We start from the raw sequence: 18,020 nt of genomic DNA, 5'->3' as shown, positions 1-18,020 counted from the left end.
AGCAATCATTAATTACAAGTTGCTGTACTTGCACACAGAGTCAAGATATTTTTGGCATCCAGAACCACACAAAAGTAAAAGAATACTAAACTTTAAAAAGGAAAACTCTATCTACAAGTTGCTCCTTCACTTTTTTTGTTTTTGTTTTAATTCTGAAGGTATTCAAATATTTTTTAAATGATAGGAAATCAACTCAGAAACTATATTTTAAGGAGCGACTACAGTCTTGTTAATAAAATAACTCTCTAGTTTTCTTCACTTATGAAAAAAACTGTCTTCTTTCAAAAGGAAGCAAGAGGATTTTATATTTAAAAAGAAGATTAAAATTATGTGCACCTTCATCCCAGGGATAGTCCTAAGTGAAGCCTAAAATCATCACAGGACTCAGGAGAATACGTTTTGAAGGTTGAAAACTTCCTTTGCTATTCCACCTCAAGACTATATATGTATATGTATATGTATATGTATATGTATATGTATATGTATATGTATATGTATATGTATATGTGTATATACACACACACACACACACTTCTTAATTTGAATATTACCTGCTGTTTGCCTTGTTTGCCTTCTTACCTGATGAAGAATTCTAGGGAATTTAAAACCTTGCACCTTATACTGTAACTTCTTTTAGTGTCGTCTCTTACTGGAGGAGCCATCAGTACTATTTGTGCCATTGATATTACTATACAGAAAGAGGATGTTGCATTTTTGCTAAATAATGTACATAGCTTTTTCAGTTACTGATGATTTTCCTGGTAAAATACTGTGCAAAGATCTTCCACTGTCTACCATACCACTGTTACATTACTGTTATATTACTGTTACCATATGAATGTATTTTATCCCTATCACTGCATATGCTCCTACACCTATTCCAAACTATTGTACCAATTTTCACTTGTAGTTGCCACCAGTAGACCAGTTGCCCTCTATCAGAGACGCTTATTTGCTGGTGGTATTACTCACCAGCCTACAACACTCTCCTTGGTGATGACAGACAGACAGACAGACAGCATTTTTATCAAGTCAGTATCATTTCCCACATTTTACTGTTACTCCATCCTACTAGAGTTGCCGCTATTTGTCTTTAACTTTTTTTTTTTTTAATTTGACAAAGCATAATCTCAGCCAACTATTCTATCTAATGGTCATTCCACCACTGGCAACCCAATGGAAGCAAATGATAGCCTAAAGGTCTGACCCCTGGAACTTGCAATTAATAACAGCATTGGCCTAATATGTATTTTGGAATTTTTCCCAAGCCAAAACCTGGATACAATTGCTTTGTGTGCAGTAAGCCCTTTATGAAACAGCCAGGTGATCTTTTTGCATTCATCTTTTTTTTTATTATTTTTTGTAGAAGCCACCTTAGCATTTTTTTAGAGGGTTGGACAGTTCACTAAAACATATGTGCTTCCTAACTGGAGGCTTAACTCATCTAGTTTTATTTTTTTAAAAATGGTAGAAGATCACACTGCCACATTTTGGTCCCTTTGGAGTTTCTGGAAAGGAGTTGTATATAATCTGCAGCTTCTACCCCTTTCAAGTTTCCTTGATATTCTGCAGAAAAGTTAAGAATTTCCAAGTGCATAGATGGAGAGTCATCAGGAGTTGGATGGCATACAAATTGGATTAATAAATAAGAATGCCGACAGCAAATCCACATCCTTGGAAATCAAACGTTTTGTTTTCCTACAAAGAGTAATTCCTCAAAATGTTTGAATGTCAACAGATACCAATGGCAGCGCTGGTGAAACATCATAGTTGTCTTTTTGGAGAATCTGCCACTCTTTGGAGCCACATGACCAATTTCTCCCAAATCAAGCTCCTAATGACAGCTGGGTTTATTTCTATTGAACTGGCTACTACAGCTGTGCAAACATTTGAAAGAAGCACTTCACAACATGTGGATGTGCAAACAAAGCACCTCTCTTTGAATCCAAGTGTGAAGCAGCTTTGCAAGCCTTGCAAAAGGTATGGGTCTTTTAACAATTCAAAGAGAGGTGCTTCATTCTTGCTTCCACACATACATTCCTGCCTCTTTCAAATGCTTTGCACAGCCCTTCGGGCTACTTCCTACTAAACAATATAGTGCGCAAGTCCCCTGCAGTTCCTCAGCCTGAATTCTTTACCCTGAGCAAAATTTGTTTTACATTTTCTTCCCTAGGCACATGAGGACTATTCCATCCTATCTGGTCAACTGACCAAGTGACAGGAGGGGAGACAAGAGGAAAAGAACTGCTCAGGTCCATGCCAAGTTGTATTAGGATGGTGAACTCACATTCCCTGAAGCGAAAAACAGCAGCAAGTAAGACACCTGTCTGGGTTCCTCCATGTTCTGGTTCTGCCATGCTGGAGACAAAGAGCTTTTCAACCAACCTGCCATACTCCCATGCTGGCTTGCAACTATTATCATATAGGAAGAGAAAAGGCGGAGTAGTATATGACTCTCAAAGCAAAACAAACAAAGAAAGCAAAAAGAAGAAAAGAAGAAAAAACACCCACATTCTTTATCCAAGTACCATAAAAGGACTGCCCAATACTCTTCTAAAATCCCCCTGGACTAAGGATGATTTTTAAAACTGGCAACTATGATGGTTGGTGAGAATGCCCTACAACAAAACAGAATATAGCCAAGGTATATTGCTTCTGTTAAATCCATATGTAAGGTATTTTGCAAAAAACCACAATTTTTCATCAACAGTCAAAAATATTAGAATTGCAAAATTCTAACCTTTAGAAAGCATAGATGGATAATATGTGGCTCAACAGACATTTCTGGAAGAAATGATGGCAGCAAAAGCTGGAGGCCGCAGTATATCATATCTAAACTGCAAAAATCCATATGACTACTCTACAGCAGGAGTAGAGTTTTCTGTATCTCTTTGCCGCCACTGAGAGATCATTGAGATTTTTGCAGCCCAAATATAGTATCCCTATACAGAAAGCATTTTTTCTCTTTTCTTTCTTTTTTTAAGAGAAATATATTAAGATTATGGAACACTGCATGTCAGTCACATTAGTTGTTACAGAAATGATAAAGCAATGGAACCCTTTCTTCTAGTGTTTTGATGAATTCTCATAGGCAGGTCACAGTTTAGAAGGCAAACAACCTTCACAACTTCATTTATTTACTAATACTTACGTGCTGTCCCAATTGAGCAACTCTGAAAAGATTACGACTCTAAAGTACAGTATACAGATTAAAATATGCAACAGAATATTCCAGAACACAAAAAATATAGCACCAAAAACAAGCCATCAAATACAGCACTCTTCTCCAGGAGGGACCAAGTTCATGTCATCCTCCAAAGGCCCTCTCAAAGAGCCAGGTCTTGATGTCACATCAGTAACTATGAGCAGAGCCTCCTGATCCAGAAACAACCATAACTGGCACACCAGAGGGAACTGTGCAAAGCCCTGACTGGCAACAACCACTACCTGATCCTCAAGCAGGAGCCATGAGTCCAAGAAGATCCCCCCATCACTAGCCAGCTCTGTACAGGGAGCACAACCCTCTCCAGGAGCAAAGATGGAAAATTACTGGAACTGACTGCCTTCTTAGCTCACCAGCATTCCACCCCACTCATTCCAGATCCTAACAGCCTCTAGACACCAGGGCAGAACCTCTACCTCATCTCCTGATTGGCCCTATCTCAAGATGTACAACTGACTGTCATCAGCATACTGATAATACCGGAACTTCTCCTCCTGACTAGAACTCCCACTAAGAAAGGAGAACCTCTCCAAAATGATGCCCCCCAATGGCAGCCCAGAAAGGTACCATGATCAATATATCAAAAGCTGCTAAGAGATCCAGGAGGACCAAGAGTGTTAAACTACCTCATCTCAGTCCACAATTATCTACAAGAGCAATCAGTATTGTCTCAGTTCAATGCCCAGGCCTGAAAAGTGACTGAAAAGGGTCCAGATAATCCTCCTTTTAAAGACAATTTTCCAAAATTCCTTTCCTACATTCATCCATTTTATCATACACAAAAATAAAAATAAAAAGCAAATGTAGGGGGAAAGATTAGCCAGTACAAAGAGGACGGGTTAATTCAGATGCCTTAAGTAGCCATTTATTTGAGTTTAGCTCAGCACATTATGTAAACCTAATTAATGTGGTTTATGAGCCACTGCTTATTGCTTACTATTTGTGATCCAAGCCACTCTAGTTTATTCAACAAACTATGGTTAAAAGCATGAACCCAGCCACTGGTTTATGGCTTCGGGAGAATAATTCCACCCTAAATTGTTCAAATGCACTATTTTATTATTACTTTCTTTTTATTTGAAGTGCCATAGTTTTTGTATGGAAGGATTGACAATCTAACAGAAAATGTGGCATTAAAAGTAGAACAGCAGTTATGATGCACTCACAGAGGGAGAAAAGTAATCTGAATAATGAAAAATACTGTAATGGCAATATTGAGGCAGATATGTATCCATCCAGTTCAGGGCAGGACCAGAGCCTCAGATGCATTCTCCAACCCTTAATTCTCATCCACTATTCCCCACAAATCTTCTGCTTATCATGATTACTGTAGCAGCCAAATGACCTCTTCTCTCACTCTGCCACAAAAATATTTCTCAATATTGAGAAGATTATTATTAGGAGTTAAAATCAAACTCTATCAGTGCCAACTCCAGATAGAGAACTGGGAAAAGATCTGAAGCATCGGCTTCAAGTTCCTGCGTGATTGGTTCTTGAATTAAAAGGCTAGTGATCACCTTTGCTTTTTGTGGCAAAGAGTTCCACAGACCCATGAGCTGTATTTTTCTTGCAAACAGTTTCTCTTAGTATCAGCCAAATCAAATAAGCTGTTTTCCAAATTGCTTTACCTTGAATTTCCACTGCCTACAACGTAGCAAAGCATGTCACAGAAACAGATTCACAATTTGCCTTACAGATGCCTAGCACACACACACACACAGACGTATTTTCCCAGGGAAACCCAAGTTCCTTTTTTAAAAGAAAAAAGAACTAGTTGACAAGAAGCAGTCATCAAGCCTGACGCAATGTTTCCTGATGTCACCCACATCATACAGTTTCATTCCAGCTAAAGAGGAACATCTCTGAGCAAGCAGGGTGCAGAGAGCAGAAATCAAGTCTGACAGCTTTCTCACCCAATTTGCCAACCCCTGAAGTAGGCACAGGAAATAACTACTCAATAAGGAAAGAGATGAATGCCAGCAATGTAAATGTTTACACCAGAAGTGAACAACTGCATAGGTTTGCATTGTATACAACCTATAAAAAAACAGTTATTCATTTGTAATCTTGAATTAGAAAGTGAAGGGTAGCACTTGAGGTGTTGAACTAGAACTGGTGAGGTCCCAGTTCTCCACCATCCTCAGCCATGGAAGCTCCCTGGATGACTTTGAGCCAGGAACTCTCTCTCAGCTAAGCCTATTGCACAGGATTGCTGTTATGGGGGAAATGGGAGAAGAGAACAAGGCTATATATGTCCCTTTGAGTTCCCAGAGAAAAGGAGAGATACAACATTAACAAGAAAGTTTATACAGGTGGGAAATCATTAAACAGATGGCTGGAGAGTTACCATAATGTTCAATTTTAGTTAATGCTAAAATTGGGGGAGATGGGTGGCATACAAATTTAATATAAATAAATAAATAAATAAATAAATAAAGAAAGAAAGAAAGAAAGAAAGAAAGAAAGAAAGAAAGAAAGAAAGAAAGCAAATGTACATTAAATCAAGCAAAGCTTTTGGCCTAGTTGTACCCACTTATTTTTTAAGTGCCCCTTTTCTCCAAGCAGGCCATTTAAAGGCCCAGAGCAATGGTGCAATTAAACATGTAATTAAAAGGCCCAGTCCACCACACTCAACAAAAGCTCCTATCTCTGCTTTACATCTGTCAGCCCTCCCAGGTAAACCAGACGGGAAACACGACCAGATGAGCTACCTCTACTTTATTGTTAGGCTACATTAACAGAATATTGCAAGTCTGAAAGTACAAATCCCCCACCATCCCTGTTTACTGCCTGATTAGTTAGGGCAGGTTCTTTCTAAGTTTCTTTCTCTGCCCATTACTCAGTTGCGGGCCCCTCCCCCTTTTATCTGACCTAGGCAGCATCTCTCCCCCACCCCCAGTCTTCCAAGGTCATTCTCACATTCCATTACAACATCCATTCTTCTACAGAATGCATCCTTGTGCATCCTTCTATAGTCCATTCAGGTATGCGCATATTCCTCTAAGCATTACCAATCAGGATACAAAAAATGGTGGGGGCAATCTGGAAAGATCTACAGCAAGGGCAGAAGTTGAGCGGTAGAACACCTGTTTCATAACAGAAAGCCACAGATTGCATCCTTGGCATTTCCAGATAGAAAACATAAAACATCTGACTGCAATCTTGGGCAGCCAATCACTGTTGGCAATATTGGACTAAGTGGATGAGTAGCCCAAGACAGCTTCCTGTTTTGTTCTGTCATCAGAGAACAATGTGAAACAAAAAAGCATAAAGACAAATAAACTGGTGGTATTCACAAAGGAGTAACATTTTGATCATTTTTGTTTTGTTTCGTTTAAGAACGATCCAATCCTCCTACAGTCCTATTTGACTACAGTACCACACAAAAGCCAGAAAAAGATTTCCACTGGAGGTAGATTTTTCTGTAAGGTTTTTTTTAAATGTCCAAGCTTTCTTACACAAGGAAAGATAAATTCAGAGATGACCTGGAATACCTTCTTGGCAACAGTGGCATTCATCTCCATCAGCCATCAGGGCTCAGTTGTTAATCTGTCAGCAACTGTGATGCAGGCACCAATCCTTCCGCAACAGAGAATTGTAACTTCATTATATCCTATATTGAGCTGATGGGCATTCTCAGACCTAAGTCAAGAAATGGGAGATTCTGAAGCCCCAAAAGTCAAGCTGTGCACCAAGAAAAATGTATAATCTGGGACCTATACAGACCTACATGTTTGTTCTTTGTGTGTGTGCACGCACCAAATAATTCATTTTAGTCTTGCTAGTAATGGAGTGGGATGGGAAATTTGTAATAAAAAAGACTGAAACCCTGCCATCAAACTCTAGAAACAACCATTCTACCTCCAATATCTCAAGAAATAGTTCTCTATCTGGCTATGTATAATAATCAGAAGCTGTCTTCCTTCTTTTTTAATGAAGATGAAATTCTCATGAACTGAACTCTGCATTCAGTAGTATATGTTTCTGCATTTTGTACAATCTTATACCAATTTTCACCCCCAGAATGCCTTTTATTTAACAAATAATTAAAATCCTGGCCCAAAGTATTCCTACCTTTAAGACAACATGTATAAATGACACAAAGCAAACAGTTTGCACCTATTCAGTTATTTTCCTTAACTCATGTCATTCTTTTTCTAGAAATAAATTCTGTTTTTATGCAGTAGAACTCAATCTGTGCAATTTTCACTGTGCAACACACTACTATTCTATTACTACTCAGTACCATCTAATCTCAATTAATATTACATTCTGGCTAATAAAAAAGAAGCATTTTCTTGCATGATTAAGTTATTACAAAGTCCATTGCTACAACACAGTGTAATTCATACCAGCTGCTTAGGATGCTAGGCTCATCTCTGGCTATTAACCAGGACCACTAAGAGGAATCTCTAGGACTTAAAGCAGTGAACAAGGATAAACAGAGTAGCACCATGAGTTTTAGGCCTTGGTTTTGAACACCTTTCATTCCATCTATGACAGATAAGTTGGGCCTTGGTCTGATTGCTTTAGGCCAATGTTTCTCAAACTCAGCAACTTTAAGATGTATGGAGTTCAACTCCCAGAATTCCCCAGCCAGCATGAGAAAAAGTTAAAAAATACTGCTTTAGGCTACTCTTTACTTTAAGTAGTCTTAAAGTAAAGAGTAGTCTTAAAGCAGTCTTAAAGTAAAGAGTAGCTTTAAGTAGAGTTAAAGTTCCTTAAAGCTGTAGTCTATTCATTCATTCATTCATTCATTCAACTGTCTCTCTGTGTGTGTCTGTCTTAAGGCAACCATCTATAAATTCAGAGGGCCAGCTCTCATGAAAGTCAACATTGCAAGACACTCTCAAGGCATGGGTAAGCAATGTGAGCCCCAGGACCCTTTTCTGCTGCCAGGGAGCTCCTTCCACCTCACTGGTGAGAATGTTCTTTTCTGCCATTTTGAGACACTAAACACAGGAAAACTGCACTATAAGGCTTAAAATACAGTAAGCTTGACATGTTTTAAAAGGAAAACTCACAAACAGATTCCAAAAAGGCCCAGAGGCTGAAGAAGGAAAATCACAGCTCCACTCTGAGTGTGATATAAGAAAGCCCACTTTACAGCATCACCCCGCCAATTGCTGCCTTTGCCCGCCCCCCACCCACCCGCCACTTTAAATGCAGCCCTGGCCATGGAAAGGTTGAACATCCTGTGTTCCTGTCAAAAGACTTCACCCCCCCCCCGTCTCTTATTCTTCATCCCTTCACATATACTTGCTTCCTAATAAGCCAACCGTCCCTCTTGAAAGGATTTCTTGAAAGAAATCAATATATCTGCATATACCTAGTCACAAACATCTGCCACAGACTTAGATGTAAAACTCCCAAGGGTACTACAGACTGGAAAGTATATTACGCTTGTGCATTAATCTTCAGGCAAGCAAGTACACCAAACCACAAGCAGCAGTCTTTCACACATCTTTCTAGGAGGAGGAAGAAGAAAGGTTCATTTTCAGGCCATAATAAATACCCTCACCCTAAGGTTTTATTTGGGAATTTTAAAGAAAATATAAGCTTTTTAAAAAATGGAAACAGAAATAACCCCCCCCAAAAAAATGAAATTCACAGATTATGCAGCAACCTTTTCCCTTTTAATCAAACCATCTTGGATAATTCTCCCACATCAACCTTACTGGGGTAATAATTGGAGACTTACCTGTCTTCTCTGTTTTTATTGTTGGTGTAAAACTGAAAGCGAGGCATGATAATCCTGGATACTTTTGCTAGGGTTATTTGAGGGCAAATGTCTTGTGCATTTATCATATGTAGGACAAGTCACTTTTCATCAAGTAATGTTAACAAGGGGATTCCCAGGGTTCCTCTCTGTCCTCTGCTTTAAAAAAGGAAGGTACCATTCCCTAGAGAGGAAGATTATTTTTCTAGTGTCAGGCAGTCTGCTTTTTGAACTGGTGGCTGACAATTCCCCTGCTTCAGGGGTACAGGCCATTATTTTCTGTCAGGAACAGGCTTCTGGACTGCCATAGGTAAGCCCAGCTGAAACCAAAGCCACTTTCCTCTTTGCCTGCACTCCTTTCACACCCTTGTTCCCCACCATGCCCTTGCCAGCTTCCAGAAGTCCAATCTGACTGATTGCAAAGACATCTTGGAAGTCAGCTGAGGGCTGGGTGAAGTTAAGCCAAGAGCCGCCTGCAACAGCCCTACAATTATGGGTTGCCCAGCCTTGCACAACAGCACACAAACCTGAGAGGGGTTTAAAACAAACTCACTGCTTCATAAACTTCTCAAGTACACACAGAGAGCAACATGGGTTTGCTCCCTTTTCATTTACACGTAGTCCTCATTTAGCAACCACAATTGGGACTGGCAACTTGATTAAGTGAAGCAGTCACTAAGTGAAACCGCAACCGTGCTTACGATCTTACTTCAGCTTTCCTTTGCTTTACAGACCTGCAAGGTCATAAATGCGGGCATAGGTCCCAAAGTAACTTCTTCATCACCGTCATAACTGCAAATGGTCACTAAATGAGGGAGTCGCTAAACAAGGACTACCTGTATGTCCTCTCACAGGTCCAGTTTCCACAACCATTTCATGGGTGGCAGTCACAATAAAAGCTAGACCACGAGAGCTCCTACTCGCAACACTATAGATTAGTCGGTTATCAAAATCCCAGACAGAAAAGGATCCCATTTGGGGTCCCATTTGGAATAGAATCTGGTGTGAACCAAGCAGTGGACACCCTTCCCAGTTGGGCCTGGTTCCATGCCAAGCAATAGGCAAATTTGGGGGTCCTGCAAGCCGTTCAGGGTTGGTTCTGAGCCTTCATTTCTGGACAAGTAGCTCTACTGCCAAAAAACCTCTGGAGTGTAGCCACCACCTGTTACTATTGTTTAAAAATGCTTATGAAGCCTATGGAAATGCAAGAAATACAATGGAAAAAAGCTGAGTCTTTCTGGTATGCCAAATATTTGTGTAAAATTAAAAATAACATAAACATATATATAAAGAGAAGACAGGGAGCCTGGTAGGCACTTAGGGGAGGTATCTGCTATCACATTGATGACCACAGGCACCATGTTGCCTATCCCAACTTAGGCACAAATCACTGATTGTATTTACTGTATCCTCTTGAACATGGACACAGTTAATAAACCATGGATAGCTTTATCATGGTTTGTTTGCTGTGCTGGGTAAGCCAATGACACAGAGCAAAGAAATAAATCTAAAACAAACTATGACTTCTTTTCCTGACTGGCTTTGAGCGTGCCAGGTTTATACATTATGCTAAACAAAGCACATAATCCTCCATGCTCTTTTTCAACTAAACTTGGTGTTTCATGCAAATGACCTCATTGTTTTGAAAAGGTGGGATATAAGTTTACTAAAAAAAGTTTTAGTCACTCTGGCAACAACACAAGAGAATTCAGAGGATGATCAGAGTAAGTACAAGTAAGAGCTCACCTTCTCCAACGTTGTAAAATGAACCCAGTTTTAGGTACAGTAGGATCTTGCAGGAGATATGGAAACACTCTTCATATTCACCTGGTTTGCCATTCTGTCACCTGTTAGAAGGCCTTTCTTAGATCATGTTGCCCATGTCACTAGCTCTCTAGCCAAAGTCAGGTCCGTTAAAAGTGCAAATGCAGCTGGATTTGGTTTTCAGCACACTTACATGTAATATCCTGCACGTCAGTTTAAAGACAGGACATGTTCACAGCCAGACTGAACAGAATGCAGGCAGCTTTTAAGTCAGAGCAGGTGGCAGCTTTTTCTTGCTTGAGACCCTGCAAATTTCAGAGCTAAAGTAATGGAACTGTTATCGCATGCCCCCAAATTTGGAGATTGTGACTGAAGATTTCTAAGACCTTGCAACCCCAGAGGAAAGGACTGATGAGTTAAAATAAAGAATGCCTTCCTGCCACAACAGACCCACCTGGGTATGTAGCAACCTTTCCATTCCCTTTCCCCTGACCTAACAAGCTCTTGGAGAGCCAAGCAGGTACCCAGCCAAGAGTTGGGAAAGGCCCAGCTAAAGAGACAGTGACGTTAGGACTCGGCTATTCTTAGCTTGTCTCTTGTGCAAAAAGCCACAGATGCTGACCTTCAGCCCTAGTTCCCAATGCCAGACTTTTCTCCTGGCCTGCTCTCTCCCTCTTAGATGGAAAGGGATGGACTTCACGTAAGTGATACTGAAAAAAGAACTCCTAAATCCATCTTCCATTCAGAAGGCTTTGCGGTCTACCTGTCAAACCCAGAGCTGCTGTTGTCCTATCAAGCACATCTCACCATCTTCATCCAGATAAGCTGGCTGTCCCAATTCACTGGCTCAGCCACCTGCTAGGTATCTCATCTTTTTGGAGAGAGGAAAAGCTAATAGGGCAAAAGAACAATCCAACTCTGCTAAGTTTTTCTCACTGTTGCAAGGAAGTCCACAAAACCACAAGGTTGCATTGCTAGTCCTGGCCTCAGTTGACCCATTCAGAATTTAAATCAGACCACTGCTAAAACACCTGGGAATATACTTGACACAAAACAGCAAAGATCTATTTAAAAATACTATTCGCAGATCTGGAAAAATATAATAGCAGATTTTTTTTAAGATGGAGAAAGTTAAAACTGTCTGGTTTAGGAAAATTGCAGCATTAAAATGAATATTCTACCAATTTTCTGTTCCAAATTATTCCAATAAAAATTGAAAACATGGTATTAAATGAATGGCAGAGATAAGTAACCAGTTTTAAATGGTTTAATAAAAGACCAAGGATTACATATAAGATGCTACAGGATTCAAAACAAGGTGGTGGTCTGACAGCACTTAACTATAAAGTATATTATCAAGCTAGCCATTTAACTGGGATTACAATGGATTATATCACCCTATAATGCAATGCCTCCCAAACTTTTTCCTTCATTACCCAAATCCTAACTTCAAATGATCGCTGAATGAATGGTCATAACTCGAGGATCACCTGTACTATAAAAACAATATCATGGAATGATCTTTATGTCATTTCAACAAATTACCATAGGTAATTTCATCGATTTTCTTCTTAATAGGAATACTTTGAGAGATTTTTGAATATATATTTAGTACACATGGCGATCTTTAAGTCAATTTAAATGTTCCTGTTGTGATTGGGTAATGGGTCTGTGTGTCGTTACCCAAAGAAAAACCACTTTTACCCAACTTTGGGTAATTTACCCAGGTTTGGGAAGCACTGCTATAATGGGTTGATTGGGTTACCCTCAGTTACCTCCTTGGGTTACCTCCAGTGAGGAACCAGGACTCCCAGGCAGATAGCACAATTATCTTTGGACTGATACAAACGGAAATGCAGGTAGTCCTCGAGTTACGATGGTAATTAGGGCCAGAATTTCCATTACTAAGTACTGTAATGAGGTTGTAAAGTGTGATGTCCACCTTGCACTCTGCTGCCTCTGCTGCCTTTGCCGCCCTGCGCTCACTAACCCTGCTGCCCTGCTGGCTCAGCCGCCCCCAGCTGACCTTCACTGTCTTCTTCCCACTGCTGACATGGCATGCCCGGCATGGCCCTATGCGAGGCAGCTACTGGCCACACCAGGCCTTCTTCCTGAGGCTGCTCACACTATTCTCCAAATCGCACATGCCGTTCTCATGATGCTTCAGAAGGCCTCAGAAGCTTTCCTTTCCGAAGCATCACAACAACAGCCTACATGATTTGGAGAATGGTGGGTGCAGCCTTCTCATGTGGTTTTAGAAGGCCTTGGAAGCCTTCTGAAGCATCATGAGAACGTCATGTGATTTGGAGAATGGCATGAGATGCCTCAGGAAGAAGGCCTGGTGTGGCAGCAGCTGCCTCACATTGGGCCAGGCTGGCACGCCTCAGCAGCAGCAGGAAGACAGAGAGGGTCAGCTGGGGGGTGGCAGGACAGCAGGGCAAGTGAAGCGCAGGGCAGCATGGCCGGTAAGGCCAGCAGAGTGCCAGGGCTAGCAGAGCACAGGGTGGCAGGGCTGGTAGGGTGGCAGGGCAAGCAGAGCGCAGAGTGGAAGGTGCAGCTGGGGCTTTGTGCTGTGGCACTGAGGGGGCTGTGGCACGGGGCTTGAGGTGGCACTCCTTGGTGGTGGCAGTGGCACTTGGGGCTGAAGTAGAGGCACAGGGGCAGCCAGCGGAGACTGCTGAAGGCCCAGGCCTCTACTTAAGCCTCAGCACCGCCACCACTGAGCAGCGCTGCTGTGCAGAACAGCCAAAAGGGCAGAGATGGGGGGGAGACAGGTGGGTGGGGGAGTTGAAGTGCCTCTGTGGTCATAAGTGCAGGCGGGCTTACAAATTTTGATCATGTGATAGCAGGGGCGCTGCAATGGCCATAACATCACTTTTTGTGAGATGGGCAGCCATATAAATTTGACAAATAAACAAACACTTCAGAGTCCAGACATAAATACCATTCGTTCAATGCCACTGTAACTCTGGACAGTCGCTGAACAAATGGTTGTAACTCGAGGACTATCTGTATACAGCTTTTAAGAGATTATGCAACAATGAACATCTGAGATAAAATCAGAAAACAAATCAGTCCAGACTTATCACCTCTTGCCTCATTATTGTACATTTATTTTATGAAGAGAAAAGCGGAAAGAAATTCACTCAGTGAAGAGACTCATATAAGTTGCAAGATCTGATTACTAATAAGATAAAGATAAAATCTTCTGAGATTTTTTCTTCAGTATGGCCAGAATTACCAAACCAGTTTCAATATTTTCAAATAAGCAATATACTTTAAAGGAACTACAAAAAACAAGGAGGAACACTTAGAGACTTAACGAAATTTGAAAACCTCGTAACACAAAATTCAGAGCATTTGCTGGGCTATATTTATAACTTGTTGGTGAGATATGACTCAGAAACTGAACAAGTTAAAGGCCGTAAAGTATGATAAAATGGATTTAGAATTTAGATAAGCAATAAGCAATAATGGGAATTTTAACAGAAGAAAAATATTAAATTCACACAGAATATTATTCTTAGAGAAAACCAATATAAGATGTTTTACTGCTGGTATAGTCCTCCAGTACTGAATGGTAAACTGGACAGTTCCTTTCCTAACAATTGTTGGAAATGGAATGATCATACCGGATAATTTTTCCATATATACTGGCAATGTTGTAAAACAACCATTTTGGAAAACAACATATAATGAAACAAATTTTAAAAGCTGAATTTCTTTCCAACCTGCTATTTCTATTAAATATTACAACCTTATATTCCCACAAAGTACAGTATACTGAATTAACTCTCTACAGTACCCGGTAACTGCTGCAAAGTAAATTCTATACATCCTATTGGAAAGTTTTCCAGGCCCTTCTGCAGAAGTATGGTTAATTAAGCTGTGGGAGTAACACACTGATGTCCAAAATAACTTCACATTTGAAAAGAAAATCTGACACAGAATTTAACTAAACTTAGAAAGCATTTTTGGATTATAACTTTATATATGGGTTTTTACCACTTCCAAAAATTGTGTTTCTCGTAACATAAAGTCCTTAATTGCTCAGATAGCAATCACTGTAATTTTTCATTTCATTCTGATTTATACTGTACTGACTATTGCTGTTGATATTCACATAGTACTTAGGTTTCAACAATGATTGATAGTTTTTAAAATATAGTACATTTAGTTACTTAAAATTAATCATTAAAATATTTAAAATGTTAATCTCATTCTAGGATGCTTGCAACTTTATCCATTTTTGTTTTTCCCTTTTTTCCTTTTTGTGCATATGTCTTTTTTCTTTCCTTCCCCCCCCCCTTTCTTAAAAATGCTTCATTAAAAAAATAATTTAAAGTGGAGTTAGGCCATAATAAAGGCCACCAACAATAATAATGATTAAGCATCAACCAACTTACTTGTTGAAGCAAGGAGGACTTGCTTCCCTCCACTGCAGCCACAGCCTACCCATCATACCTAAGGGTCAACCAATTTATTTAATATTTTGCGATCCCATCAGCATATCGCTGATGGGGTTGCACAATCTAACTGATTGCTCTCACTGCTGGCACAGTTAATACAGCTCACAAAGATATCACATATATCTAGGTCTGCAATGGAGCTTCTGCATCAAGGGGAGAACTGTGTGGTTCAGCAGGAGTACCACAGGATAGCTGGGTTCTTAGTTTGAAGCCCAACTGCAGGAGGTGATGGGAAGATGTGAAATCTAAATTAAAGAAGCAGAAAGCAACATTATTTAAGCACCCAGAATTTCTGGATTTAATCTACATTGACAAATGAACAGTGGCGTTAAATGGCAAGACAGGAGACTTGGCCTTTGAAATGGTTCAGAACAATCTGTTTTTTATTGCCACCACATAGCATCAGTTTCCTCCTCCAGAAAACAAGAGCAACAACAAGAAAGAGACAAGAGGATCTCAAACTTTCAAACAAGAGTGCAGCTTTCCTTACTTGACATCCTCCAGATGTTTTGGAATGGTGTTTCCCAGAATTCCCAGCCAGCCATGTTTCAACACATTTGGAGAGTGCCTGGTCTAATGCAATGAATCTGAGTGGATAGCATCACTGATATTCATGCTGAGAATGTTGATCAACACAAGAATATCTAGCAGATGATGCCAGCCAGGGAATGGAGGGGAACTGAGAACATATAAGTCTATCCTTTCAATTTAATATTTATGTGCATGCAGACAATGTATATGCTCCATTTCATATTCCACAGCAGCCTTCCCTTATGTGATGCCCTCCAGCGTTGTTGAACTTCACCTTCCATAATATTCAAACAGTAACCTATCATATTTAGAAACCAACAGTTAGGTAAGGCCCCTCAACAGGATTCAAATTACAATCTGTAAGAGGAAAAGAGATTGTTTCAAGAAAGGAGAATGAAGGCTTAATGCCATCAAATCATTCAAGATGGAGACAGAAGAATATCTAAAAACCAACATATATGTGTGGCACTGTTAGCTCTTGAAGAACTAGGGGTTGCGAGAGCTACCCTTATTGAATATTCATGGAAGTAGGCAAATTACTGTTGTTTATTTAATGGATGTAACATGGAGGAGAAAACCTCTGAAAAGTCTTCACAAAATGTTAAAGCCTCTCCCATAGACAAAACTTCCTATATATACACATTTTGTTTAGAACAGCCTTGAATAAACTCATTCTGTTAGAATGTGAAAAGAGTAATAAAACTAAAAACCATCTTCATGATGTGTAGACATCCTTCATACTTTCCACAAATCAAAAATGGAGAAGTCAGTAAGTTCAAACACTGCTCTTACACAACTAAGGAGCTGTAAAGTTCACAGATGCGCTATAGTCGATTCATTTTCTTTTTAATGTGATACGACATGCAGAAAAAAATAGGACCTATTATTAAAGACATCTTTGAATCAAAAGTTGGACTTCATAGTTCAGTGAGGCTCCCAAAACTGAAATCTGTTAGCTTACTCTGCATACAGGGGCTGCCAGATCTATAATGTGATGGACCCTTCAGACAATCAAAGCTGGTTGGGGTTACCATAGGATCATCTCAATGCAAACAATAAGTACATTTTCTACACTCACAGGGAGTCATTCCCATGAGTAAAGGCAGCCATGTGACCCAGCAGCTCATACAACTGCAGCTGGCAACCCGAACGATACTCAGACTTTCAGAAACAATAAAAGTTGTTGCCAGCCAGTATCTGCAAATGTGGCTTCCAGGCCCACAGTTTATGTGAACGCAAACAATTTCCCTCAAGTGCAGGAAAGGAGTCCCACGCAGCGTGGGAACAGAAAAATGATTACCTGGCAAAAATGTTCCAAATTGTTGGGAAATAAATAAATATGGTTATCCAATCCATCATGATGGAACTAATACCATAATCCAAGTCTCTCAACCCTGAGATAAAAGTGTTTTATAAGCCACACCTGGAAAACATATCGAGGGAACGATAACCATCAGTACTACCACCATTCGGGGGGGGTGTCTGAAACAGCCCATAAATCATCTGATTGAATCTCTTCCATAATTCCCATTGTCCTCACAAAGCTTTGCATCAGTACTTACTGAGCTAAGGGTTCAAGCCAAGCTTTTTGTATGATACTACTTTTCCCTGAGTACAAGGCTTTCATTTGGGGCCCCTGTCACTATAGGCTGAAGCAGAACCACCTAGAGCGGTTTTCCCCAATCTGGCACTCTGATGAGTTGACCTAAAATTCCAGTCATCCCCTTGAGGCATTAAACTTAACACAAACTTATTGCCTCAACTCGGCCTCAGACACTGTGGTAAAATAAGTCATCAAGAGATAGAGAACTGTTCTACTTATCTGAATCATTCTATATTGCCCTTCATCATACTGGCACACAAAATATAAAAGTAAGCAGTACAATAAGCTATATCAGCCAAAGTAAAAACAGCAGCTGAATTAATGAGATTAACATGTTTGGACACAGAGAGTTTCCCATCTATGTTACTGCTGAAATACACCAGCATTTGGAACACTAGCTAGAGTTTTATTAAGTTTTAGAAAACTGTCCAATCCATGCACGCACATAAAAGAAAGAGAAGGATTTTAACCCACGTAGGGATCCTGAGCAGCCCATTTTGGGAGTCTAGCCCCTGCAGTGCCACTGAAATGCCATATGGATTCCTTGGCACTTGAGGGGCACAGCCTAAACAGAACAGCATTGGGCAACAGACAAATTGCTTTTAGGGTATGGAATACAATACCACAGTGTCAAGGAGGTCAGAAGGAGGACTTAGATCATTGTAAAGTACTGGCAGAATAGTATGGAAATGAATACCTCTAGATCCTCCT

At 40.2% G+C, this 18,020-nt stretch overlaps 1 protein-coding gene across 3 annotated transcripts in view; it reads right to left on the bottom strand.

Moving 5' to 3' along the window:
* RARA (retinoic acid receptor alpha) overlaps positions 1 to 18,020 on the bottom strand; it is a 183,324-nt gene that overhangs the window by 134,744 nt on the left and 30,560 nt on the right. The window contains exon 1 of one of the 3 annotated variants that reach the window (XM_088143428.1): positions 2,324 to 2,345. The exons of the other annotated variants lie outside the window; for them this stretch is intronic. The gene's annotated coding sequence lies outside the window, so the exon portion shown is untranslated. Of the gene's footprint in view, positions 1 to 2,323; positions 2,346 to 18,020 lie in introns of those variants that run through there. 3 annotated transcript variants of the gene reach the window in all.

The sequence above is a fragment of the Python bivittatus genome, unplaced genomic scaffold, assembly GCF_059951505.1.
Source record: "Python bivittatus isolate LINGU-HERP-01145 unplaced genomic scaffold, Pbiv_v1 ctg000410_np1212, whole genome shotgun sequence".
Classification (NCBI taxonomy): Eukaryota; Metazoa; Chordata; class Lepidosauria; order Squamata; family Pythonidae; genus Python; species Python bivittatus.
Note: the sequence above shows the minus strand (reverse complement) of the source record. Positions and strands in the feature narration are given on the sequence as shown.